Source organism: Stenella coeruleoalba, assembly GCF_951394435.1.
Source record: "Stenella coeruleoalba genome assembly, chromosome: 11".
In the NCBI taxonomy this organism is placed as follows: domain Eukaryota; kingdom Metazoa; phylum Chordata; class Mammalia; order Artiodactyla; family Delphinidae; genus Stenella; species Stenella coeruleoalba.
The window spans coordinates 91,022,634-91,047,925 of NC_137157.1; the positions used below are offsets into that span (position 1 = coordinate 91,022,634).

General features: G+C 41.0%; 1 protein-coding gene across 7 annotated transcripts in view; it reads left to right on the top strand.

Moving 5' to 3' along the window:
- The window catches only part of GRIN2B (glutamate ionotropic receptor NMDA type subunit 2B), a 630,348-nt gene that overhangs the window by 70,105 nt on the left and 534,951 nt on the right, over nucleotides 1-25,292 (top strand). For all 7 annotated transcript variants that reach the window (XM_079936840.1, XM_079936832.1, XM_079936835.1 and 4 more), the window contains one exon: nucleotides 18,326-18,384. The gene's annotated coding sequence lies outside the window, so the exon portion shown is untranslated. The remainder of the gene's footprint in view (nucleotides 1-18,325; nucleotides 18,385-25,292) is intronic.

Below are 25,292 nucleotides of genomic sequence, written 5' to 3' on the forward strand. Positions count from 1 at the left end.
GGGTCTTTGTTGCTGTGCGGGCTTTCTCTAGTTGTGGAGAGTGGGGGCTAATATTTGTTGCAGTGCATGGGCTTCTCATTGTGGTGGCTTCTCTTGTTGCAGAGCACGGGCTCTAGGCACGCGGGCTTCAGCAGTTGTAGCACGCAGCTCAGTAGTTGTGGCTCATGGGCTCTAGAGCGCAGGCTCAGTAGCCGTAGCTCATGGGCTTAGTTGCTCTGCGGCATGTGGGATCTTCACAGACCAGGGCTTGAACCTGTGTCCCCTGCATTGGCAGGCGGATTCTTAACCACTGCGCCACCAGGGAAGTCCCAGTTTGTAGGCTTTTCTATTTCTCCTATCAGTTCTTGATTTATATATTTTCAGGCTCTGTAATTAGGTTAATATACATTTACAATTATTATATTTTCTTAGTGAATTGGTCTCTATCTTTAAGAAACATTTCTCTTAAACCTGGTAAAAACTTCTTGTTCTAAAAATCTACTCAATGTTATATTAATATTCACACTTTAGCTTTCTTTTGATTAGCATTTGCATTTTATATCTTCTTCCTCCTTTCTATGTTAACCATCTGTGTCTTTATATTTAAAGTGGGTTTCTTCTCAGAGTTAGTATGCAGCTGGGCCTCAAAAAAAATTCAAACTGACAATCTCCACTTTTCAATTGTTTAAACCTTTTATATGTAATGTAATTATTTATATGCTTAGGTTTAAATGTACCGTCTTGCTAATTGTTTTCTATTTGTGTCAATTGCTTTTTCCTTCTTTATTTTCTTTTCCTGACTTCTTTGGATTTAGATATTTTTTCTGATTTCATCTTGCCTCCACTAGGCTTTTAGCACTTTTTAAAATTTTAGTGATTGCTCTGTGAAATGTAATATACTTTTTAAACTTTTTGCAGTCTACTTACAATCATATCCTATTATTTCATATACAGTATAAAAATGTTACAACAGTACATTTACCTTTCTCCCTTCCTTTCCTTTGTGTTCCTGTTATATTTTACTTCTACATATGCTGTATATCCACAATAATTGTTATTCTTACCATATAAAAATATATTTAATATTTAGTATATTTCAATTCTTACTGTACAAATATAAATATATTGTTATTCTACTATAGTCAGTAACCCTTTTTGACAACTTTACTGGAATATAATTGATGTAAAATAAAATACCCATATTTAAAGCATATAACTTACTAAGTTTTGACATAAGCACATACCTGTGAAATCAGTACCACAATCAGCATAACGCACATATTCATCACCTGCAAAAGCTTCCTTATGACCATATGTGATCTCTCCTTCTTCACTGTCTATTCCTGTTGAGATGATCATATGATTTTTTTTTGATATAACCTATTAATATAGCAAATTACAGCTTCAGTCCTCCAGTCCTTTCTTATGGTTCTTTCCCTGGTCTTGAGTATTTTCCTCACATGCACGCACCTTTCAAAACTCAGCTGAATACTTGACGAGACCTTTTGCAGATCTCTGAACTTCTCTCATGCTTTAGCTCACTCCTCTCCAGGACTCTGCCCTGCAAACTCTAGCCATTTCGCCTTTTAGGACACCCAGCATCCTCTCCCCGACTCATGGAGACTAGCAGGCTCTGCTTGGGTTTCCCCTCCCTCGGCAGCAGCCTGGAAACTGAGAGCTCTAGGTGTATAGATAGCAATGTTCACACTCAAAGTTGGGAGAACTGTCTGGCCAAGGCTATGAGGACGGGTGGGACAGGCAGGCATCAGAGAGAGATAGGACAGTGGATTGAGGGGATTGCAGGGCGGAGGGATAGTTATTTGGGGGAGGGAGATTGGATCATTGTAAACACCTTAGAGAAGAAGGTAAATAATGAAAAGCTGGGTGAAGGAAGGGAAAGGAACGTGTATTGAGCATAATTCTGGCTGCACAGGCTGACATAAAACCAGTGCTTCAGTCAGTCCAAAAATGATTTTATCCCAAAATTCACTCTAGGCCATTTGTGAACTAGGTGTTTCTCTTTAATCACTCTTTCTCCTCATGAAACTAAGTGTGACTCTTAGGGGCCCCTTAAACATCACTATGCTGTTGCTCAGAGGGAAACAAGTGTTACGTCTTCAGTAGGCCCCGATCCACTTAGGATCGAAGCTCCTTTAAGAACTCCAGGACCTTCTGGAACTGATTCAGATGCTACACTCCATGTCCTTGGCCACTGTATGTGGTAAGCCTGATTCCTCTTGCCTAGATTTCTCTAGAGAATCCTGCTTTTATACTAAAATATTAGAACTCTGTAGACTCCTGGGAGAGTAGGCACTTGAGGGCGATTCTATTGCAGGAGTAGGGAAGAGGCTGATAGGCAAAGCATAGTCTTTGGTGGACGGTGCAGATGCGGGGTAGAAGGTTAGGCAGTTGGCCAAGCCACGGAGGTCCAACAAGAAGCAACGAGTGGAACATTGGCAACAAGCGGGGCCCCAGAGGGCAATCCAAGAGTCCGGCAGATCCAGAGAGGCCGTCAGCAGCCTGCATCAGGGTTGGCTGATGCAAACACAGAGGAAACAAAGATTAATCACTCTCCTGGGCTCCCTGTTATCCCTCCTGAGTGCCGTGCCTATCATTTGCTCATTGGGTCCAGAGTTTTGGAACACAAGATTATTGGCGCTTGGCGGAGACTAAATTATTCACGCATTCTTTGACTTACCAGCTTGTAGAAACCATAATTCTAGTCTTTACAGCCTTTATAGGAGCTCTGCGTTTGAATGGGGGAATCTCACAGATTAAGGTTAAAATTAGGAGCAGTGAGAGGCATTTAGGGAGAGGACAAAGGGAGTCTTCTCCCCTATGCATTATAAAACTTAAAACATGTTCAGGGATAAATAATGAGACAAGAAATAGATACACAAACAGATTATTTTTTCTTGAGTAAGCATGTGCTTCTTCTAGTGTCAGCGTTTCAGGGCTTTGGGGGTTATGCATAATACCCTGTGTACATCACTACCACTGCATTTCCACACTGTCGGATAATCATTTATGCATCTGCCCCCCACACCAGACTGAACTCTGTGGATAGGAACTGAGTCTTATTAATCTCTATATCCATAGCACCTAGCAGTGATGAATGATAAAAATGTTCATCACTTTCTTACCAAGCATGTGTTATTCCAGAAGTGCTTTGAATTAGAAATTCCTTCACAGCGAACATCAGATCTTTCTTTTCCAGTGTAAGTAGGAAATAACTCAGAACAATACCTAACAGGCATTTAGCCTGTTGATGATGCTAATGATGACATCTAGTTTCCATGGCAACATGCACTTATCCTTACAGTGTTTCTTGGACTATGTGAAATTTGGAAGAAAAAATACATACTTCTTCCCACATTGTGAGAAAATCTTTTGTATTACAGTATTTCTGTCCATGTTCTCTTCTTTCTAAACGTGTTTATTCTGAGTAGTTGAGTCAATGATGTACATACTGTGGACTATAATGAGGTCAAACCCAGAAATGCTATTGGTGGTGGTGAGGGAGAGAAGCAGAGAATAAGGGATGTGGATTTTAAAAATGCATAGGTGGCAAACTCATTTCAGCACACATTTCCTTCCTTTCTTTTTCTTTTCCTGCATTTTCCTTCTCTGATCCTCATAACTCAACTAAATCCAGCTCTCTTTAAACCTTGAAATCACTTCACTTTCTGCAGAGACCATGCTGAAAACTGTGAAGGGGGCATCTAAGCTGCTCTCCCACTCAGTCCTTTCGTAGCTCCCATCGCCTCAGCCACAGTGGAAGCTTGTCCGCTGGCCATAGGGAGCCTTTTTTTTTTTTTTTGCGGCGGGGGTGGGGGTTGGTCACACCGTAGCTTGTAGGATCTTAGTTCCCCAACCAGGGATCGAACTCGGACCCTTGGCAAGAGAGTGCAGAGGCCTAACCACTGGACCACCAGGGAAGTCCCAAGCCCTTCCTTAAAGAGCCTTCAGCTACTCTTTCTCCTATCTCCCAGCTCCTCCACTTCGCATCTTATGAGCAAGCTCTTTTCAAGTCTCTGAACCCTGTTGGTTAACCTGGAATAAGTTACCCCTTTCTCACCTGATGAGCTTACGTTTATATTTCAAATCTTGCTTTAGGCCTTCCCTTCTCTGGGAAGTCACTTTGGATTCCCTCTCACCTCTGGTTTAGGTGCTGACCCATGGGCTCCAGAACACCTTGGGTTCCTTGTACAGTTGAACTGAGGCCACCGTACTGTAAACTGAATCCCTCAGTAGACAGCGAACACTTTTAGAACAGTGTCTTTAATCTTTAAGTCTCAAGCCCCAGGGTAATTTAAGGCTAATTGGGTAGGTTCTCAACTAATGCTTCTGAATGAATGAATGAATGAATGAAGTGGCCCAATAATACCTGGGACTCCTTATGCTCACGTTCTACCCCCACTAGAGTTGTTTTAATACATTAGAGAGGTGTGATGTTGAAACTTAAACCTGTGGGAGAGTCAGAACATGTAACATTGCTAATAGGTCCAAATCTAAGAGGAAGCATCTGCCTCAGGTCTTGGCAGATTTCCTTGCCTCCCTCTCTTCTGTTCTTTTATCCAACAGATGTCTGAGTACTGCAACCTCAAGATGATTAATAACTCAAGCATTGGGGGAGGGCAGGAGTTTTGTACTTCTTACCAGTACTTTGGACTCAAATCTTTCCATTCCCATGTGTGATAACAATTTGATTTTCCACTGTTGAGGTGTGTGCCTATATGGTTTAACTATGAGTGACTGTTAAGAATTTATCATTACTAGTTATGGAAGAAATGGCAGGTGGGCTTAGGCTCCTGAGAACCAGCAGAGAAGAAGAGGGACCAGGAGTCAGAGCCAGTGGTAGAAGACATTTAGGAAAGGAAAGCAGTTGGTTTTGAGGAACCTGAAAACAAGACAGAAGCAGTCCAGTGTGTCTTTGGTTGATGTCCTTACTGATTTAGGCATCTAAACGTATGACCATGACCTTCTGGGAGGCCTTGAAGTTACTGTAAGGAGCTTGACATCCAAATGAAAACTTGTATTTTCTCAGTCAATACATAGTAAAAATACAATTATTGGTATATGAGAGTTTCCATACTTAAAAGACTGGAAATGGATCTTGATAAACTAGTAGTTCTCATCCTGGGCAATAATTACACACTGATTTTGTATTTGTAAGCACCTTATAATGTACAAAGATCTTTTACTTACACTAATTTATTTTATTTACCACAATTCTGTAGGATAAGATAGGTAGGTATCGTCATTTTTCAGATACAGAAACTAAGACTTAGGCTGTGACCTGTATCTGGTCTCATGAGTTTGATTCCGATGAGCTGAGGTTGCAAATTCCACGGGTCTTAGTCCAGTGCTTTCTTCTCTACATCACAAAGTTCTCCGTGGGGAAAAAAAAACGTATCCAGAACCAAAGATAGAGAAAGATGGGACCGGATATAAAATACCCACTTCTGAAAAACCAAAGAAAAGAAAGAACAGGGCTGGGAGCAAGGTTGGGTTCTTCTGCCTGACAGTGGTATTGCAAACTAAGGGATTCTGGAAGTAAGATTTGGTTATGAAATTGAACAAAGGTACATTATGAACAACTAACCATAAATATTTGTGCTTTTAAAAAATCTTCCCCATTCATTAAGACATGGTCTTTTTTGTTTTTGCATTCAAGACAGACCCAAAATTATGCTGTTGAAAATTTAGTTTTAGAATAGATATTAGAGATAATTGAAAAGGTTATATTCCCAAGGTCATAGATCTAAGAATGAACTTCAAACTTTTATTGTAGTACCAAAGAAAGGAACAGATGTGACACACATTCAATAAAAAAATGTAGTGCCTTTATTGAATCATTAGAATATTTATTCTAGGCAGAAGCGTAACAAAGAGTGTATAATTCCTACAGGAAAATCTGCATCTATCAGACCCAAACTGTGCTAATGTAAGCATTTTAAAATTGATCATCACACAGATGTAGAGAACAAACGTATGGACACCAAGGGGGGAAAGCGTGGAGGGGGTGGAGGTGGTGGTGGTGGGATGAACTGGGAGGTTGGGATTGACATGTATACACTGATGTGTATAAAATAGATAACTAATAAGAACCTGCTGTATAAAAAAAATAATAAAATTCAAAAAAAAATAAAATAAAATTGATCATCATCTCCTGTTTAGTTTAGTTAGAAGAGTAGGGAGTAGCAACCCATATAGAAATGGATCGTCTATGGAAGTCCTCCAAGTAGATAATAATAGAAATAACTATGATTTATTATTGTTTATTAAAGGCTATGTAGTCTACTAGGTATTCTATCTACTATCTATTTATATTATTAAGAAATTCCCCTTAGCTATTAAAATTAACCTAATTTTAAAAAAAAGCTTATATAAGAATTAACCCAGTTTTACCAAAAAAAAAAAAAAAAAAAAGAAGCTTAAATAAGCTAAATGACTTGTCCAAAGTCACATAGGCAAAAACAGTAGGAATAGAACAGGGATTTGAACTCAGAGGTGTCTGAACTATTAACGTTATTCTAGGTACTCCTAAAATAAGCAATGTGCAGTGTTCCCTGGAAACCTCTGAAACTGAAATCTAGGTCTGACTATTGTAAACACATCATCTTATGTTTAGCTGTCAATTCTGTGTACTTGATCCAAACTGAGAAAATTTGGGTGCATTCTAGATAGCAGTCACTAGGTGGAGCCAGTGCACTGAAAAGCTATCATAGGCTTTTTGGAGACCAGGGCAGGATTTATTCTTAGGAAGTCAGCAAAGGCTGGTTTTGATTGGAAAAGTGCTAAAAAGATCACTCCCTCTGACAGCTGGCTTTTTTTTCTTTTCTGGATAATGTAGATGAAGAGGAAGATGAGAGGTCTCTGGAGGTGTAGAGAATTGCTGGAGCTAAGAGCTATGTGGGATGAATGCATAATCAACGAATTCTGTTCTTTCCCAGAAGTGGTTTTAATAATCTGATGTGTGGCTGGGCTGGTGGGTTGTGGAAGCAGAGCACAGTATCACCCTGCCCTGTGTGGTCTTCCTTCTCTTAGAGATTCCAGCCTTTCACATGATATAACACTGAGCATACCTCATTGTGTCTAGTGTTTCAAACTGAATATGTCTAAAATGATGATAGTGATGATGACAGTAATAACTGCTATTATCTTAGCATACATGTGCACAGTACTTTATAGTTTGTAGATCCCTTTCACTTGCATTCATTACTGAATGATGGACCCTCTAGCTGGGGCTGAATCAGAAGACATGGGATAAGGGCAGGCTTGGATGAAAAAGTCTAGGAAGATGTTATACTAGTCAGGGTTCTCCAGAGAAACAAAACCAAAAGGAAGATATATATATATATATATATATATATATATATATATATATATATATTATTGAGAATTCACTGAGGGTCAAATTGTTCTTGCGCTTCCTGTCTCCTCCAGTTCTTTTTGCAACAGGACTGAGGAAAACAACTAGCCACCTGTAGAGTCATAAACAAAGATGCGTCAGGGAACAATATACTAAAGTTCACTTAGTGCTCTTCCCCAAGTTCCCTTGGAATCATGAGTTGTCTTTACCCAGATCCAGTGATTGGTTGCAGGTATGTTTCAGAGTTGACTCAGACGCTGGTTTGTGGTATTTCCACTTCCTGTATCAGTACAGGCAGTCCTTGTTTATGTCCACAATGCATTCTTGGAAACCACACCATATAGGGATCTGTGGTAACGCAGATCACTCTCCCGCTCAAGACCAGTGTTTTAACTGAAGGTCATGGTCCCTTTTCAGTTTCTCAAGGTGCCCACATTTATTGGCTCATGGTTCCCTTTTGTCTTTAAACCCAGCAATGGCTGGTTTTATGGAGACCGAGACACAGAGAGAGAGAGACAGATTGATTTAAAAATTGGCTCCTGTGATTGTGGAGCTGGCAAGTCCAGAATCTGCAGGGTTGGCCCTTAGGGTGAAGACCCAAGGAAGAGTCCATGTGGATGTTGCAGCTCAGGTCCAAAAGCAGTTTGCTGGCAGAATTTCCTCTTCCCCGGGGACCTTGGTGCTTTTTTTAAGGCCTTCAACTGATTTGATGAGGCCCATTCACATTTTAGAGAATAATCTACTTTACTCAAAGTTTAAATGTTAATCCTATCTACAAGTTACCCTCACATCAACATCTAGACATGTTTGACCAAATAACTGGGCACTGTGTTCTAGCTGAGTTGACATATAAAATTAACCATCACAAGTATGCAACAAATTCTCTGCTGGACTTGAGGGGAAAATGGTTTTTGCTAGGGTTCAAAGCTGTTCATTTCAACTTCAGCAAAAGCCATATATACTCACCTTCTGTTCTGCCCCTGAAGTCTTGATAAGTTGGCACTGCTATTCTGCATAACTATACAAAATATTTTAATATAAATATATTAAAAAATCAAGAATTCTATAAAGCATGGCTTCCAACCTTATCGTTCCATGTTATGATTATTAGGTAGTTTTGAGATTTCTTTTTTGTAGAAGTACCTAGCAAATGCAAGTAATGAGTAAAGTGCTATTCACGTAGAGTATAGAAGCATCAACTACTATTTCTGAATGAGTCCCTCAGAGAGAATATGTTTGGATTCCCTCATTTTACAGATAAATGGAGACATTAAAAGAATAAAATAACTTGTCCAAGGTCACACACAGATATTTCATGAGAGAAGCCAGGTCTTCTGCCTGCAGTTTCATTGTTCTTCCTGTTGCACCATGGGCCACCATATAAACCTGCAATAACACGCACTTGCAGCACTACAAATGCCCAACCAGTTGTGCTGTGCAACATGTGTCTAAATATGACCAACAAAAATAGGAAACGTCAGTGTCGGGGGGGCAATGGTTAATAAAGAAAAAATACGAAAATGTTGAATCCTAGTCTTTCCCAATGAAGTGGAGATGCTAACTGGAATAAATCTCTCCTATACAGTGTGGCAAAGAGTGAGAGGAACATAACTGAGCCTGCGGCTCCTGTGAGCACTAGGCTTAGTAATGGTGCTGTGCTATCTGCATGTAGCCTATCAAGTCCTAGCAAGTGGCTTTGTGTCTTCTGCAAACTGAGATATCCCAGGTACACACCACTACAAAAATTATGTATACAAAATAATTAAACCATTTCTGTAAATAATTCTGCGAATACTTCTAAGTAAGTGGGGGTTACAGATCGGAGGCAATGGGGGTCTGATCAGTTTAATCAGCCAGGGAATCTTGGCACCCCATGCTGCCTACCGAGAGCCCCATTTAGACTGTTGCATCAGTTGAGGGAAATAATAAAGCTGACTTTGGATTAATATGTGGGGCTCTTGGAGAAAATGTGGTGCCACTTGAATATTCACAGTTTGGCCCCAAGAGAACTTACGTAAAAAGTACTCTAAGTGAGAAACTTGAAGGAGACTGAGAGAAAGCAGACATCTTTATCAGAGTTGTAATAATAGTGGGGAAAGAGTAGTTCCGCATGTTGAATGGAGCATCTTTGGCTGGATGGAAAGGAGAGCAGTCTTCAGGTTTGTGAACAGAAGCTACTTTACCTTTTATGATCGAGCCTAAGAAGTCATATAGTTCACTTCTGCGATAATCTTAAACTAATCCAGATTCAAGGGTTGAGAACCTAGACTTCGTATCTCAACGGGAAGAGTGTCCAGTCACGGGTAAGAGGATAGTATTGTGAATGTCTTTGGATAATACGATCCACTGTGGACACAGAAGAGTGAAACATCATGGCTTTGTTCAAGGAATACTTCATAACATTGGCATTTCTTCTTCTTCCTTCTCAAAACAGTAAGCAATAAACGTTTTCTTATACTTTCCGGGGAGAAGGATTCCCGTAGCAAATCTGGCTAGGCAAATCTCTCAAAATCTTAGGGCCTCAATATTCTATTTTTCAAACGAGTATAATCATACTTTGCCTACTGCCAGGATGCTTCTTTCTCCCCACAACTCCCAGCTTTGTTGAGGTATAATTGACATACAACATTTTGTAAGTTTAAGGTGTACACCGTGATGATTTGATATACTTATGTATTGTGAAATGATTACCACAATAAGGTTGTTAACATCTCATCACCTCAGGTAGTTGCTATTTATTTTGGGGGGGTGAGAACATTTACAATCTACTCTCTTAGTCAATTTCCAAATTTCCAGTATATAATATGGTATTGTTAACTGCAGTCACCATGCTGTACATTAGAGTCCCAAAATTTATTCATCTCGTAACTGGAAGTTTGTACCTTTTGGCTGACGTTGCCCCATTTCCCTCACGCTGCAGCCCACTGGCAACCACCAATCTATTCTCTGTTTCTGTGGGTTTGGAATTTTTAGATTCTACATATAAGTGAGATCATACACTATATGGCTTTCTCTGTCTGACTTATTTCACCTAGCATAATGTACTCAGGGTCCATCAGTGTTGTTGCAAATAGCAGGATTTCCTTTTTCCTCAGGGCTAAATAATATTTCATTGTGTGCGTGTATATATACATATATGTGTGTGTGTGTGTGTGTGTGTGTATATGTATGTGCACCACATCTTCTTTATCCATTTATGGACACTTAGGTTTTGTTCATATCTTGGCTATTGTGAACATGGGAATACAGATAATCTCTCTGAGATCCTGATTTCATTTCATTTGGATACATACACAGAAGTGGGATTGCTGGATCATATGGTAGTTATTTTTAACTTCTTGAGGAACCTCCATACTGTTTTCCCTTGTGGCTGTAACAATTTTCATTCCCACCAACAGTGTACAGGGTTTCTTTTTTCTCCACATCCTCACCAGCACGTGTTATTTCTTGTCTTTCTGATAATAGCCATCTCAGCAAGTGTGAGGTGATATCTCATTGTGGTTTTGATTTACAATTCCCTGTTGATTAGATGTTGAGCACTTTTTCATGTACCTGTTGGTATGTCTTCTTTGGAAAAATGTCTGTTAAGTTCCCCTGCCCATTTTAAGTTGGATTTAAATTTTTTCTTTCTTTTTTTCTTTTGACTATTGAGTTGTATGAATTTCTTATACAATTTGGATATTAACCCTTTATCAGATAGATGGTTTACAAATATTTTATCCCATTCTGTAGGTTACCTTTTCATTCTGTTGATTTTATTGTACAGAAGCTTTTTAGTTTGATGTAGTCTTACTTATTAATTTTTGCTTTTATTAATTGTGCTTTTGATATCATACACAAAAAAAAATCAAGGCCAGTGTCAAGGAGATTTTTCTCTATTTTTTCTTCTAGGAGTTTTGCAGTTTCCTTATTTATATTTAAGTCTTTAATCCATTTCAAGTTAATATTTGTGAATAGTGTAAAATAGGGGTCCAATTTCATTCTTCTGCATGTGATTATCCAGTTTTCCCAGCACCATTTATTGAAGAGCCTATCATCTTTTTTCCCACTGATTATTCTTGGCTTCCCTGTCAAATATTAGTTGACTGTATATGTGAGAGTTTATTTCTGGGCTCTCAAATCTGTTCTGTTGGTCTGTGTGTCTATTTTTGTATCAGTACCATACTGTTTTGATTACTACAGCTTTGTAATATAGTTTGAAATCAGGACGTGCGATGCCTCCAGCTTTGTTCTTCTTTCTCAGAATTGCTCTGGCTGTTTAGGGTCTTTCATGGTTCTGTCTGAATTTTATGGTTCCAGTTGTCTTTCTATTTCTGTGAAAAGTGCCATTGAAATTTTGATAGGAATTGCATTGAATCTGTAGATAGCTTTGGATAGTAAGGACATTTTAACAATATTAATTCTTCTGATCCATGAATATGGATATCTTTCCAATTGTGTCTTCTTCAATTTCTTTCATCAAGATCTTATAGTTTTCAATGTATAGATTTTTCACCTCCTTGGTTAAATTTATTTCTAACTTTTAAATTAATTAGTTAATTAATTTGTTTATTTATTTATTTATTTGGCTGTGTTGGGTCTTCATTTCTTTGCAAGGGCTTTCTCTAGTTGCGGCGAGCGGGGGCCACTTTTCATTGCGGTGCGTGGGCCTTTCACTGCAGCTCTCTTTTTGCGGAGCACGAGCTCCACACGCGCAGGCTCAGTAGTTGTGGCTCACGGGCCTAGTTGCTCCGTGGCATGTGGGATCTTCCCAGACCAGGGCTCGAACCCATGTCCCCTGCCTTGGCAGGCAGATTCTCAACCTCTGCGCCACCAGGGAAGCCCCTCTATTTTATTGTTTCTCTTTATTTCTTTTTCAGATACACTGTTTTTAGTATATAGAAATACAACTGATTTCCATATAATGATATTGTATCCTGCAACTTTACTGATTAGTTCTAATAGTTTTTTGGTGGAGTCTTTAGGATTTTCTATATGTAGGATTATATCATCTGCAAACAGAGACCATTTTACTTTTTTCTTTCCAATGTGGATGCCTTTTATTCCTTTGTCTTGCCTGATTGCTCTAAGACTTCTAGTACTATGTTGAGTAGAGGTAGTGAGAGCGAGCACCTTTGTCTTGTTCCCGATCTTAGAGGAAAACCTTTCAGCCTTTCTTAATTGACTATGATTTTAGCTGTGGGCTTGTCATATAAAGCCTTTTTTTAATGTTGAAGTGCATTCCTCCTACACCCAAACTGTTGAGAGTTTTTATCATGAAAGGATGTTGTATATTGTCAGATGCTTTTTCTGCATCTACTGAGATGATCATATAATTTTTAACTTTCCTTCTATTAATGTAGTTTATCACATTTACTGATTTGCATATATTGAACCATTTTTGCATTCCATGGATAAATCCCACTTGATCATGGTGTATGGTCCTTTTAATGTGCTGTTGAATTCAGTTTACTAATATTTTTTATTGAGAATTTTTGCATGTATATACATCAGGGATTTTGGCCTGTAGTTTTCTTATAGGGTCCATATCTGGCTTTGGTATCAGGGTAATTCTGGCCTTGTAAGATGGGTCTGAGAGTGTGCCACCTCTTTGATTTTTGGAAAGAGTTTAAGAAGGATTGGTTTAATTCTTCTTTAAATATTTGGCAGAATTAACCAGGGAAACCATCTGGTCCTGGGCTTTTCTTTGTTGAAAAATTTTTGATTACTGGCTCAATCTCCTTATGTGTTATTGGTCTGTTCACATTTTCTGTTTCTTTATAATTTAGTCTTGGTAGGTTGCATATTTCTAGGAATTTATCCATTTCTTCTAGGTTATACAATTTATGTTCATAGTAATCTCTTTATGACCCTGTGTATCAATTTATGTTCATAATAGTCTCTTTATGATCCTGTGTGTTTTTGTGGTGTCAGTTGTAATGTCTTCCTCTCTCATTTCTAATTTCATTTATTTGAGGCTTCTCTCTTTTTCTTAGGCTAACTAAAGGTTTGTCAATTTTGTTTCTCTTTTCAGAAAACCAGCTCTTAGTTTCATTGATCTTTTCTATGGTTTTTCTGGTCTCTATTTCTGCTCTGACCTTTGTTATTTCCTTCCTATTGGTAACTTTGAGCTTAGTTAGTTCCTGTTTTTCTAGTTCCTTGAGGCATAAAGTTAGGTTGTTGACTTGAAATCTTTCTCTCTCTTTTTTTTTTTGGGGGCCACACTGCATGGCATGTGGGATTTTAGTTCCCCGACCAGGGATTGAACCCACGCCCCCTGCAGTGGAAGCGTGGAGTCTTAACCACTGGACTGCCGGGGAAGTCCCTCTTTTTTTCTTAACATAGGCATTTGTCTCTATAAACTTCTCTCTTGGAACTGCTTTTGCTGCATTCCATAAGTTTTAGTATGCTGTGTTTCCATTTGCATTTGTTTCAAGTTTTTTTTTTATTTCCCTTTGGTTTCTTCTTGACTCATTGGTTGTTGAGAAGTGTGTTGTTTAGTTTTCACACATTTGTGAATTTTCTAGCTTTCCTCCTGTTATGATTTCTCATTTTATGCCATTGTGGTTGGAGAAGATCTCTGATATGATTTCAATCTTAAATTTACTAAGACTTGTTTTGTGATCTATCAGTGATCTATCCTGGAGAATGTTCAGTGTGCATGTGAGAAGAATGTGTTTTTCCGCTGCTGTTGGATGGAATGTTCTGTCTATGTCTCTTAGGTTCATTTGGCCTAAAGTATGGCTTAACTCCAACATTTCCTTACTGATTTTCTGTCTGGGTGATCTGTACATTGTTGAAAGAGTTATTGATGTCCCCTACAATTATTGTATTGTTATTTCTTTTTTCCTTCAGAGTTGTTAGTACTTGCCTAATTTGCTTGGGTGGTCTGATGTTGGGTGCATATATATTTACAATTATTATAACCCCTTGGTGAACTGACCCCTTTATTATTATTATCATCATATAATGACCTTCTTTGTCTATTATTACAGCTTTTGAGTTAAAATTTATTTTGTCTCATATAAGTATAGCTACCTCTGCTCACTAGGTTTCCATTTGCATAGAGCATCTTTTTCCATCCCTTCACTTGATCCCTCTCGTGACAGAATTCTTAAGCTTGTGTACCTTCTCTTGATCCTGCAAGGTACCAGGCAAGGTACTGAGAGGTGTTCCTTTTGGTTTCTCAAGGGCAGTGCTGAAGCTTAAGTTTGTGGTCTTTCCCTGGTCTGCAGATTTAGGTCACCTTTCTGTGTGTGCTCACTAGCTATCTGCCAGGGCAAGCTCTTGCTGCCATCAGGAGTGCACACAGAGATCCAGCCACAGGGTAGGCGTGCGTGTACGTGAGGCACGTGGAGCTCTGGGGGGACCCATGGGCAGAGCACCCCAATGGCTCATGCGAGGGCTTCTTGATCGAGTCCATGATGCCTTCAGTAGGATCCACATCCCTTTAATGCCCTCCCAGAATTCTGTCTGCCGCTCTCCCAGCCTCTTCATGCCTCCTAGTCATGCAGATCATGACAGTACTCTGGCTGGGGTGAGAGAGAAATACACTTCTTTGGCAGAGTCCTGCACATCTGTGGAAGCCAGGTACTCACTCACGTACTCTCTCTCCCCTTCAGTAGGAAACAGATGGTCTCTCTTGGCGCTGAGCTGTGCTACTTTGGGGGAGGGGTGACATGGGTAAAGTCAAGTTGTTCCTCTTACTATCTCCAATGCATCCAAATTCGTGTGTGTGTGTGTGTGTGTGTGTGTGTGTGTGTGTGTATATATATATATATATATTTTTTTTTTTTTTTTTTTTGCTGGAACTTCACTGGACCTCTGGACTTCCACAAAGGCTCTCTTATCCATGGGTGATTATCTAAGACAGTGTTCTCCAGAGGCTCCTGAACCATAGCTGAGAGGGGCTGGAGCCAGTCTGTGGGCCACTGCAGAGTCCACAGCCTGGGACCAAGGTCTGTATGCCTATTGCCTGGTGCCTGGGTGGGTGATACTCCTCCCAAGTCCCTTGGCATGTGGTGCTGGATCCCACAGCTCCCACAAAGACATTTTTGTTAGTGGGTGTATGCCAACCTGCTGTTGTTGAAGGGGTAATACAAGTGAGGGCTGTCTTTCAGCCATATTGCTCACAGGAGGCTTTTGAAGGTCATGATAGAATACCTATAAAAATTACTTGAAGCTGGTAAAACACCATTCATATTTATCTGTTCAATCATCCATCCATTCATCCACCCAATCACCATCCATTCACCTTGATCAACCTATTCTTTCATTTATCAAATACTTATTAAACATCTACAATATGTCAATCTCTGTACTATGGCATGGACTCAGTGTAAGGAATTATTGGTTCTCTGATGAATATTCCTGAAAACCACTTTCTGAAGCAATGCCAGTAAATTAGAATCAGCACTCTCTCAGAAATATTTAACCAGTGTGTACAGACTAATTGGTCACTAAAGGTTAATGTCTTATTTTAATGTTCCAGTTTAACGTTTCAGCTTCTTTATCAAAGGTAGTGAAATTTTACAACCTTTTCAGAGAAATTCTGCTTTCTGCAATAGCAACACAGATAAACTCAAATAATCTGCTTGGCTTGATCGATCGCAAGTAGCTACTTACCTGCTCTGTTTGGCCAGAATCGTAGGTTTGTTATCACAGCGTTTTCTCAATGTTATACATCTTTTAATGGTTGTCTTCCAGCATATTCTTGGGTTCACATTGTAGTACAGCGTTTCTTAATTTATAAGCAGACTGAGAATTAATTATTTACAATTTGTTTAAACAACCGTATTGTGGACCTGTAGTATGAGATATAGTAGCCAAGATAGCAAAACCTACAACTTTTTGTTGTTTTATTAATTACAAAATATCATCACCACCCAACACCAAACAAATCCCTTCTGTATATATTATAAGAATTCTGTGAAATGTTATTGCAGTTCCATCTATCCCAGATCTCCACACAAATAAATCTTTGCAAGAATGTTTAGGCCGGTGTGATGTGTAGTGGTTAAGAGCATGGCTCTGGAGGAAGACAGATTGGGTTTGTATCATGGCTCTGCAGATACTAGCTGTGTGACCTTAGACAAGTTACTTATCTTCTTTAAGTGTCAGTGTCTCCGTCTCTAAGATGTGAACAGTAATACCTATTTATGTGGCTGCAATTGAGAAAACTAGAGAAAGAACGCTTATGAAGCTCTGGTAAGATTCTTTGCCTACGGTCTCCATAAATACTGTTTTTTAGTATCTGTGTTATTTTGACTAAGCGGAGGGGAAGAGGTACCATGCAGTTCTTATTTTTTCTACATTTTAGCTGTAGATTATTTTGTGGTAATATATTTTGCATGTTTCATATAGAATTAGGTTCAGCTGTGAGTTACAGAGGGCTAAAACAACAGTGGCTTTAAAGATACAGACCACCCCACTTTCTGTATAAAAGTTAGGCTCTCCAGGGCTGGTGTGTAGTGGTTCTATTCCCTGAAGTTTCCAAGAATCAAGAATCCTTAGAGTTTACGCCTCTGCCATCTTGAGGTTTCAACCATTGTCCTCATGACCTAGGATGTTAGCTAGAGCCCCAGTCACCATCTTAAGATGCAGAGTGGAGGAATACTTGAAAAAGAAAGTGGATGAAAGCAAAGGATATGACAGTGACCTTTTGAGGGAGGTCTCCAAAAGCTGCCACATATTTTCCTGTTTATCCAGTTGTCCAGAATCTAGGCACATGTTCAGACTTAGTTGGAATGGAGGATAGAAAACGTATTCTCTGTTCTGAGTGGATATTTGTTCAGCTTAGGATCGCAAGTCCTCCTACTGGGAAGGAATGGAGAGAACGGGTACTGGAGAACACTGGCAGACATCTCGCACAGTATGTAACCTGTGTATCAAACAGACTCAACTCATTGTGGTATAAATGTGAATGATTTATTTGTCCAATAACTTCTACCAACTTTGCTCTGCTCAACCACCTTTTCCTCCTGGGAGCCAGCTCCCCTCATGATATTTCAGTCTGGTTCCTTGTACTTAGTCACTCTGGGCTCTTCAGAACAGTCTCACTTCGGTTTGTGAGCCCCAATCTCTTCATTTAAAGACATCTATCTGAGATTTAGTTCAAAACTCTCCTCCTCCTCCCCCTAGTTCATGCTGGATTAGTAGTTCCAGGGATCTAGAGGTTAGAGGCACCTGGCACCATGGGCTCCCTTTCATCTTCCCCTTTCCTTCTCCTACTTACCTCTCTGAGGCTGAGTCAGGGACAAGCATAAGGGACACAGACGGTGACCTCTTCCTACCTTTCTTTTGACCATTCTCATTGCTCTGGCTGGTTGCTTGAAGGCCCAGCGGAAGCAGTAGGGATTCCTTTAAGCCTTGCTGATACGTCTCCATCCTGCATGCTCCATTGGCATTGGTAGCCCTTTGTAAGCTTCATGGCCATCTGCCCTTCATGGCCTCCTACTCGGGGTCTATAGCCACTTGTGGAATCTTATCTTCTGCATGCCTCAGGAAACAGGAGCCCAACGGGACCATACGCCCCTCTCAACCAGGCTACGCCCTGGTGCCCTGCTCTGTGGTGTTCTTTCTCCTGCACTGGCGGCAGGTCAACAAGCCTGGTGGCCTCAGACTGCTTAGACATCTGTTGACTGAAAGAAAAATGTACAGTGTAAGAGTTGTAAGTTTCAGTTTTATTCAGGGACTTCACTGAGGACTGTTGCCTGGGAAACAGCCTCTCAGTAGCTCTGAGGGGATTGCTCCGAAGAGGTAGGAGAAGAAGCCACTATGTATATATGATTATGGCTAGGGAATGCGTGCAATCACATATACATCATGAGGAACAGATTTCTCAGTTAATAGTTTTAGTGAGTTTCTATGTATGGGAAAATGTAGGAATCTGGGTTCATTAAAATTTTTTCCTGAAATATCCCTAACTATCTAAGGGTGTTTTTCCAAAGCACAGAGTGCCTTATCTTGTTTTTCGTCCTGAATTCCTTTCAGGGTGTCCTGGAGGTCAGCGACTGCAGTGGGTGATGACTCGATCCTTGGAGAACTGGATGGTGAGCAACAGTCTTTGCTTTACACACTCAATGGGGGCAAGTCCTGCCCCCTTCTTTTTTTTCTATTGTGGTTAAATATATAAAAACACAAATTTGCTATTTTAACCTTTTTTCAGTGTTTAATTCAGTGGCCTTAATTACATTCACAATGTTGTACAACCATCACTACTATCTATATTTCCCAAAGTGTTTCATCACCCAAACACCCGTACCCGTTAAGCAAAAACTCTCTGTTTTCCTCCCTTCATCCCCTGATAACCTTGAATCTACTTTGTGTCTCTTTGAATTTGCCTATTCTAGGTATTTCATATAAGTGAAATCATACAATATTTGTCCTTCTTGTTCGGCTAATTTTACTTAACGTAATGTTTTCATGGTTTATCCATGTTGTAGCATGTAGCAGAAGTTCATTCTTTACTGTGGTTGATGAACATTCCATTGTATGTATACAGCACATTTTGCTTATCCATACTCTTTGGCTATTGTGAATAGTGCTGCAAAGAACACTGGCATACAAATATATGTTTGAGTTCCTGTTTTCAGTTCTTTTGGGTGTATATCTAGGAGAGGGATTGCTGGGTCATCCGGTAATTTTATATTTATCTTTCTGAGAAACTGACAAACTGATTTCCACAGCATCTGCACCAGCAATGTAGTAGGGTCCTAATGTCTCCACATCCTTGCCAACACTTGTTATTGTCCCCTTTTCTGATTATAACCATCATAGTAGGCATGAAGTCATATCTCATGCATTGTGGTTTTGATTTACATTTCCATGATGACTAATGATGTGAAGCATCTTTTCACGTGCTTGTTGGCCATTTGTATATCTTTTTTAGAGAAATGTTTATTCAGGTCCTTTGCCCATTGTTTTAAACTGGGTTGTTTGTCTTTTGGAGACTCTTACCTTCTTGTAGCTACTACAGCGAGAGAAGAAAGAGGAGAGCTTCTCTTCAGGCTGCTGAGTTATCCAAGAAGTCATCTTCTCACACCTCTGGTCTTCCTCTTGTGGCTGTTTATGAATCAGTTTGGGCTCTGTTGTCTCTGAAGTTGGAGGAGGGGGTGCAGTAATGTGATGCTCACAGCAAGAAGTAGGCTTTAAAAACTGCATTCCCGGTATTCACCTCTGGAGGTTCAAGAAGATCTTAATCAGATCTTACATGAACCTGTTTCACTTATGCGTAGAATAATTCAGTCTCAGGACAGGAAGAGACCTTAGAGTTCATCAGGTCCAGCCCCATGATTTTACAGATGTGGCCTTGCAGGTCCTGAAAGGTGAAGTAACTTTGCCCACTGTTCTGCTAGTTTATAAGTGATTTTTTAAATGCCTGGTTTATGTGTCACTATGACTGGTTGTAAAAGTGTGCCTTCCCTTTTTGTAATCTGGAAGAGGAACACATTAGAGATACGACCTATTTCTGTTTTCCCTTCTCCATGTGACAGAGGTTCAAGGGGAAAATATTTTTTTTTTTTTTTTTTTTTTTTTTTTTTTTGCGGTACGCGGGCCTCTCACTGCCGTGGCTGGCCTCTCCCGTTGCAGAGCACAGGCTCCGGACGCGCAGGCTCAGCGGCCATGGCTCACGGGCCCAGCCGCTCCGCGGCATGTGGGATCTTCCCGGACTGGGGCATGAACCCGCGTCCCCTGCATCGGCAGGCAGGCTCTCAACCACTGCGCCACCAGGGAAGCCCAAGGGGAAAATATTTTGCTGTCATTTCTAGCATATGGATGGTTTCTCGGCTTTTGGGGATCAGGCTGTTGTACCAAGTGAATACAGATGAGCATTACGCTTGCCTAGTACTCTGCTCTTTGCAGAGTGGTAGCATTTTCTTTCTTTCTTTCTTTCTTTCTTTTAAAGCAAAACTTTTATTTATTTATTTTTATAAACTTTATTTATTTAATTTTGGCTGCATTGGGTCTTCGTAGCTGCGTATGGTCTTTCTCTAGTTGTGGGAGCAGGGGCTACTCTTCATTGCAGTGCGTGGGCTTCTCATTGTGGGGGCCTCTCTTGTTGCGGAGCAGGGGCTCTAGGCGCGTGGGCTTCAGTAGTTGTGGCATGTGGGCTCAGTAGCTGTGGCGCACGGGCTTAGTTTGCTCAGCGGCATGTGGGATCTTCCAGGACCAGGGCTCGAACCCGTGCCCCCTGCATTGGCAGGCAGATTCCTAACCACTGCACCACCATGGAAGTCCTGGTATCATATTCTTACAACATCCTGACAATTAGGGAGCAGGTGAGTATTCCTACTGGATGGGTAAAGACATGACCAAGATCATCAGTAAACTGGGGGCAGCTTCCGGTGCAGATGACAGCCCCTCATCTCTGTGAAGGTAGTCTGGCTGTCACCCTACTGATGATCAGCAGGCTGCAGTGCAAGGAACATGAGGATGTAGAGTCAGAGAACTCAGGCCCCATTCCCCTGACCAACTGCTACCTTAGGCAAGTCACTTTATCTTTCTGATTCACAGTCTCCTCACCTGTAAAGCGGAGACAAAAATAACACTGATCTATCCAATTGTTGTGGGAATCAAGACAGAAAGTCGAATTAAAGTCTTTAATGAACATAGAGAGTTATACAAATGTTAGTGATTTCTGTTATCTGGCTGTCTAGGTAGGGGGTCACTTTGTGTATTATAAATAAGACTTTGTAAGGTTTAATGGCATTAGAAGCTTAGGAGAGTTTCAGAGGACTCCTGCAGCAGAAAAGATGACGTGCTCTTCATCCTTAGGTCTTATCCTAACCGTAACCATTGTTATTTAGAATTCAACAGACATAACAAGCTAAGTCTTCTTGAGATATTCTCCACTTTGTAAATACAAGCTTGCCTTTTACAGTTCTTTCACCCTTGGAAAGATGCAACGTTTAACTCATTCCACGTAGCATTTGAAAGGTCAGTTGTGAAAATCTGAAAATCTTTCTAACACACAAATCCAGTCACAACGCTCTTATTATTAAAACCTTTTTACTCCCCGTGGCTCACAAAGTACAAATTCCATAGCTGCAAATCCTTTTCCTGTCCAAGTGGATGAGAAATATGTAAATAGATATGATAATCAAACCCATGCCCTGGGTGTGCAAGGCCTACCGCGGTCCAGCCCTGGTCTGTGTGCTCAGTCTAACCTCCCGCCTCTGGTTCCCACACACCCACAGCACGGGCACAGCCCCTCTTACCTGGGACCACAGATGCCCGCCTGTCCTGGCTCTTTGTTTGCTGGGCCTGCCTCAGCTGCACAGATGCCCTGCTCCCTCGTCACTTTCGTGTTTACCCTTTAAGACGCAGCTCAGAAGCCACGTCATCTGTGAAACCACCTCTGACCTCTTCTTCCTCACAGGGAGGATTAATCATTCTTTCTCTGTGTGAAAATAAGCATTTCCCACGTGATTCTGTCTTTTGTTCTATTTCATTTGAGATTTTGTCTAGCTATTAGTCCTCCAGCATTTTGAGGGCTGAGCAGAATCTTCCTCTTTGTCTCTCTGCACCCTAGTGCCCAGTGCCACATGTGGAAACATCAGGTGCTCAATACATGTTTGCCGCATGAAAGTTTGCGGAAGACCATAGGGCAAGATACACTGATGAGATAAACGGGAACTTGTTCGTGTTGTCTGATTTAAAACTCGCCAGCAGTCCCTAGAGCCTGGAACTATGCCCATCATTGCTTTGGGTCTCCATCCCCTCCGTCCAAGACTGAAAAGATTTCTCCCTTCTCTAGTCATTAATTAGACATGAATGAGACAATACAACAAGGCCACCCTCCTGACCTCTGGTGTAGCCAATCAGTCTGTTAATTGGAGAGACAGAGCCTGTGACACCAGCAAGCTGTGTGACTGTAGCCGATCTCTCCTAGTCTCTGGGCTTCAGGTTTTGGAATCAGGGAGTTAGACTTCATATTCTCAGAGGTCCCTCTCAGTCCTGACTCTCTTCTACATGGTTGATCCTGGGAAAGCCGAATGAGGCAGAGGACAGGTAAATATATTTCAGCTGGGGTAGACACAGTGGCAGGAGAAGGGGCAGGATCGGGGTGGGTCAGGTATCAGCATGAAAACCCTGCATTCCTTCGAAACTACAGTGTCCTGGGAATTCCCTGGCGGTCCGGCAGTTAGGATTCCGCGCTTCCACTGCAGGGGCCCAGGGTTCCATCTCTGGTTGGGGAAATGAAAGCCACGCGGTATGGCCAAAAAAGAACAAAAAACCTAGAGTGTCCTGTTGTTGTTGTTGTCTCCTCGTTCCTCTCAGCACAAGAGTAACGGCTTCTAGCTCAAAACGCCTTCTTCAGAATGCTAACCGCTTCCCCATGATGCCCCCTAACCCTGGAAATGTTTCCTCACACCTGGTCACATGATCCTTCCGAATATCCCCTACCCACCCTTTGAGCTCCGTGTGCTCTTTTCTGCACCTCCCCAGAATCTCAACAAGTTAATGCCTATGAGATCAGAATGGGAAACAGCGGAAGGGTCAGATGAAGCCTAGCATATACTTACTTGGATGAGAGCAGAGGAGTCAGTGAAGAGGAATAAGAATGGGAGGTCAGTGAGCTCTCTGGATAGAAAAGAGGACGTGGAAAAAGGGAAGGGTCGGTGTTGGGAGGGAGGGCTGGGGAATGAGACAGACTTAGGAATTTTACTGCAGGTCTGTTGTACGGCAGCTTTTTTTTTTAGGAAGGAGCTTTCTGAAAGAAAATATAAGGTACGAGGATTGCACACCAGCACACAGGGTGAGGATAAGAATATTTCAAGAGCATAGAGTTAAATATTTTACAAAAGGCATTGTATTAATTTTGCTATGTCTTTTATTAAGTGAAAAGTAGAGACATTTATTGGATGGACTGGCTATAATTAAATATTTAGATAAATTCTAATATTTATTGCTCCAAAAGAGACAAAGTCCAACAACTAACCAAAACTGAGAAGCCTGCTATCAAGAAAAGGGCTAAAAGAAACATTTTGTCTTCTTTTATTTATTTATTTATTTTTGGCTGTCTTGGGTCTTTGTTGCTGCGCGCGGGCTTTCTCTAGTCGCGGCGAGCGGGGGCTACTCTTCGTTGCGGTGCACTGGGCTTCTCATTGCGGTGGCTTCTCTTATTGCGGAGCATGGGCTCTAGGCGCTTGGGCCTCAGTAGTTGTGGCACACAGGCTTAGTAGTTGTGGCGCACGGGCTTAGTTGCTCTGCGGCATGTGGGATCTTCCTGGACCAGGGATCAAACCCGTGTCCCCTGCATTGGCAGGCGGATTCTTAACCACTGAGCCACCAGGGAAGTCCCAATGTCGTGAAGCTTTTGCCGCATGTTTTCTTTTTGAATTTTATTTTATTTTTTAATTTTTATTTTTTTGAATTTTATTTATTTTTTATACAGCAGGTTCTTATTAGTTATCTATTTTATACATATTAGCGTATGTATGTCAATCCCAATCTCCCAGTTCATCCCACCACCACCCCACCGTCCACTTTCCCCCTTGTCTTCTTTTATTATAGTGAAGAAAATGGGAGGCAAAACAGATTGAGGGAAAAGAACAAAAAATGAAAAGAGGACACAAAATGCCCAGTGTTAAGGGACCGAGCACCAGCCATGATCCAGTGACCCCAGCACAGCACTTCCCCCTCGATTTCCCACCGCAGCAGCTTCCCCTTACGAAATAAGAACAGGGTAACGCTGGCTAGTCAGAAAAATGTTGCTCAGAATTCAACTAAAGATAAGTAACAGCAAAGATATATCCAGTTCCTCGGCAAACTACTTGCTGTTGCATAGCAACAACTGCCTAGTTTTATTTCTGTCACAGTATTGCCATAAGGAAGCGTTGAAATTAAGTATTTTTAACAAATGTAAACAAACAAGCTAGCATACCTCACTGCACCCAGCCAAGCCACCTGCCCCCTTCTCAGTGAGAAAGGCAGCCTCTCAAAGCAGGAGATAATCAAGGTGGTCAAAGGAGAAACAAACATTCATTGGGTCCTTACTAATAATCTCTTTCTGATTTATCTCACTTAATCCTGACAAGAACCATGTGAGGCCCGTCTTGATCCCATTTTGCAGATGGGGAAACACACCTAGAAGCATACGGTAACTTGACCAAGGTCACCCAGCCAAGAAGGGGCAGAATTGGGTTTTAAACATTCCCCTCACCCTTTTCCTGTCTGATCAGTCACCTAGTGCTTTCCCATCACTGCAGTACAGTGAGGCCTGAAGCTGACTGTGGAAACAACTCTCACCCCTTCTGCAGGTGTCTGCAGCACACTAGTCATACCTCCAGGACATCTGGAAATGTTTGGACCCACATCTGACCCCTTGGGCCAGCTGTTTCATGGTACAGATTTACCTGAGAAAATCTGAGTTTATGATTAGTCTAGTGCAAGAAGTGCAGAGAAAGGCAGAGACTGTGAAGACACAGTCTTTCCTCAGGGCACTTGTGTTCTGATCTGTTTGAGGGGAGTCACAATTCCTGGTATTGGCATTTACAGACAGGTGTTTAGGAGTTATTCAAGAAATAAGTTTTCTATGAACTGAGACATTGACTTTGGTCCTTTGCCTTTTATAAGAAGGAATAATACACCAAATGCAAGGAACCCAAGCTGTAGACATTTTTGAAATCTCCTCTGCTTACAACTTGGGGGTGCGTGTCATGGAAAGATCTCACTTCTGATTGCCAACCACCCATGTGGTCCTTACATAGAGGAGGAATTTAATTCAACAGACATTCACTGAGTACCTGTTGTACCAGGGTACAGAGCTGTATTATCCTGACCTCTGATCTCAAGAAATTCTTCAACCTCATTGAGGAGGTAAATAGCATACATACAGTTAATACTGTGTGATGGATAAATGTTATAACAGATGTAGGCTTAAAGTACAGCAGGGGCACAAAAATAGGTGTCATCCAGTCTGGTGCATCAGAAAACGTTTTTTTGGAAGAGCACC